This window comes from Corvus brachyrhynchos, unplaced genomic scaffold, assembly GCF_000691975.1.
Source record: "Corvus brachyrhynchos isolate BGI_N302 unplaced genomic scaffold, ASM69197v1 scaffold167, whole genome shotgun sequence".
NCBI classification, from domain to species: Eukaryota; Metazoa; Chordata; class Aves; order Passeriformes; family Corvidae; genus Corvus; species Corvus brachyrhynchos.
Window position 1 is genome coordinate 879759 of NW_008239547.1, and position 3784 is coordinate 883542.

The window sequence follows — 3784 nt, forward strand, 5'->3', positions numbered from 1 at the left end:
GTGGCGGTGGGGGTGGAGGCGGGGTCCGGCGCGCAGCCGAAATGCACGCTGGAGCAGGGCGCAGGGGGGTTGTCACTCAGGGGCCTGAGACATGGGCGTGGCCCCAAGCAGCAGCAGCACAGCTGAGAGCAGAGGTGGCGGCACGCGGGGAGCTGACGCCCCAGCCCACGCAGCCCCGAATGCGACCCTGGGAAGAGCATGCAGGCACGAGCAGCCCCGACAGCCCCAGCAGCCCTGGCAGTTCCAACACGGGAGCAAGCAAAAGCAAAAGAGAAAGCAAAAATGCAGCCAGACAGAAAACAGCAGCCACTTGGTAAAAGGAAAAAATCATCGTAGCTAAGGTTTTAGGAATAGTAAAATGGTATAATGTTAAACAAAATTACGGTTTTATAACGAGATGTGACAACCAGCAAGACATATTCATTCATAGAACTGCTATTTAAAAGAATAACCCTGAAAAGTACATCCCAAGTTTAGGAGATGGAGAAGTAGTAGAGTTCAAAATTGTGCAAGGTAGAAAAGGGTTACAAGCAGCAGAGGTCACTGGGCCTGATGGTGTTTCTGTAAAAGGCAGTATATATGCTAAAAATCGTAGTCATGTTAGACAATATCTCCATTATAAGCCCCCTTACAGTCTCCCTTTCCTAATCCCACCTTTCCCTTTTATCCTATATCCTATTACCCCCAGTGTATTCCCAATCCGTTTTTCACCCATGGTTTCCCCCACAAAACCATGCCTTTGCCAATTGTTTCCCCAAAAATCCCTTTCCAATGCTGAGTGGGGGATGATGAGGGGGATGGAAGAAATTAACTATTGTTGTTTAGAGTTCCAACAGGTACAAATGGAAGAAACCCTCTCCTGCCTCAGTTTCCCCACAAAGCATGCTCGGGGAGTCCTGTCTCCCTAATGTCAGCCTTAAGATGTCCCAGAGAATGTCTGTTTGGACATTTAAAGACTCAGGCTTGTTTTGTGTTGAAACTGTTCTTGTTATCTCATGTTTATCCAGTTGTTTTCAATGTTAAGTTTTAAATCTCTTTTTGTTAAAATAAACGGGTGAAATGTCAGGGTCCCTCTCCCTGCCATGTGGTCCTGGGAGAGGGGCCCTGGGGGGGAGACACGGGGTTTCCCTGCCCCTGGTCAGCCTCGTTCCCCATTGGTTGTTTTGTGTTCCCCTGCACGGGCCAGGACCCTCAGGTCCCGTGATTGAGCAGCTCCTTGGCAGAGCCCCGGCCACATGGCTGGAGAAATAAACATCTCTGAAACGTGTATCAAGAATTGGTCCGTATATATATTCTTTCCACAGGCCTCGTTGTCTGATACGCATGTTGCAGTATCCCCACTGTAACACCACAGATGGTGGCATCATCATGTCTCATGTCCAGCAAGGAAGGAGTAAGCAGGTAGAATAAGGGGATGGGACCCTTCACACCCACATTTGCCCTGAGAGGAACATTCATAGACCTACAGTCTTTACCACACCCTGAATATTTATGAATTTGTTTTGGTATGCTGAGTTTGAGGCTTGCCCAGAGCCATCTGCTCCTTCTGTGCCCAGCACACACAACTACTTCCCAAAGGTCACCATCTGCTAATACACTGGTTTTTAGAGACTGGCAAGAAATCCTCTCCCACAGTAAGGTCCTAGAGGCACATCTTGGCAAAGATGCCTTTGTTTGGACCTGCTTCTTCCGTAGAGCATATAGATTGTTGATTTTGCCTCAATTTTTCTTATTTCTTACAAAATTAATGGCAAGACAGAGATAAAATTTACTCTGTAAATTAGGTTTTTATGAACATGACTAGAACAAATGTTTACAGGTAAATCAAATGTACAGAACAATTCTAGACTAATTTCAGTAAGACTTTTTTTTAGGTGACATCCTTCTCAGTGGGATCCCAGACACTGTCCTGTCTGACAAAGCCAGGTTTCAGTCTTCGTGGTATAGTTTGTCTTCTAACACTGCCCACAGCTTTACATCTCATTAATCTTCTGCTCATATTAGAGGTACAGTTAAGTTCCATCTAAGACCCAACAGCAGTACCCAATCAGCCGAAGCATTGCTTCTCCTAATGGCAGTAAAACATGGTCTTCCCACTGTCAGTCAATTAGAACTATTATCCACAGTAAATCTAAACGGGAATACAGGAACTGAAAATGGCATATAGGGCAGACCAAACTGTCCTGAAAATTTTTATATTAACTGGAAGCTCTAGGTTGGGCATTCCTTAGGGAAGTCAAGGAGCCATGGACTCCTAAAGGGTCCCTGATGAATGAGTTTTGCTGTAACAGGGGACTGCACGGTTACAGATCTCATCACTTTTCTCATATAAAGCAAAATAAAAATTCCCCAAGATTGAAGTTTGCAATTTTTTCAAATGGTCTTTAGAATGCACAAAGTCGTATTTTAGGTTTTTTCCCTTTCAGTATAGAAAAAAAAGCCATTTTCACAATTCATAGCTCTGAAGCATTCATCACAATAGTTGAAATTTTCTGAGAGAATAAAGTTTCTCATTCAAAGATGATGTAAAACTGAAAGCATCAATACTCCAACACAACAAAAAACCTTTGCTTTTAATATGGAGTAAAAATTCCAAGTGCCATTGCTATCATTAAATATTCTTTCTACATAACTCATTCAAACATTGGGCAAGTCTGTCTGTGCCACCCTGCAAAGTACAGCCTCAGCAAGTCTCCTACCATCTGCAAATCTCTGCACTGTAATTTCCTGAAGATCTTACCAGTTTTAGCAGGGAACTACTGCTAAATAACAGAAATCTTGGAATCCACGTCAGAACAGTTAAAATGCTGGATGGGGGCAAATTAAAATATATAAATAGTAGCTCTGGAGAGAACATCTCTACAATGTGGTCTCTTTATACTTAGGATGATGGAAGTGGCTCAGATAAAACGCATGGGCAAAAGTGTTCCATACCCCAGGATGTGCAGGGACAGGAAATTGGAGGCAGTGAGAGATCAAAAATTTCAGAATGAGAAAAAGATGGGAGTCCTCCACTTGGATGTATGACAACAGCATGTGAACATTAGCTGGGATCCAAGTAAAATTATGACAGCAGAGAGTGCAATCTGATACTGTTTCAACAGGCTTACATCCAAACAAGTCGACTAGGCTCCACTCCATCAAAAATCACTTCCACTGAAACTACATAGGCGCTTCTGCCCAAAAAATTATTTTTCTGCTACTAAGTATGCTCTTAAGTGCCTTGCACCTTGTTTTACTGTTGAGCGAAGAGGAAGTCAGTGAGATTCTGTTCTTTTCTATTAAAATGTAACACTAATGTTTTCCAAAGGCTGCACACAAAGAGAAGATGACATAAAAAACAGGCCAGTCTCAAAACAACTTGATTTTCCCCCATGTCCACCAGTGATTATCATCCATTCAACGTGTGCAACAAATTTTACATCCACATTTTAGAAGCAGTAAACAAATTCTGTGCAGAACTGCAGCTGAGGAGATACAAGGTTGCAACCTTCGTGACAGAGACATAGCGTCAGATCTTCTGCCCACTCCCTTTCACTTGGTATATTCTGTGTTTGAACTACTTTATCTCCAAGGAACAGAAGTCTGGGGAGGTGAAGGATTTCTTATTCTACCACAACAGAAAGATATCTGATTTTACCATATCTCATCTCCAGGCAGAAAATGAAAGATTGATATATATAATCCAAATGCAGCCTGATAAGTTACCACAAATTTTAATAATACCCTCAAAAGTGAAACCACTGACAGCAAACTCCTCCAAACAGAACAACAATTATCCGAC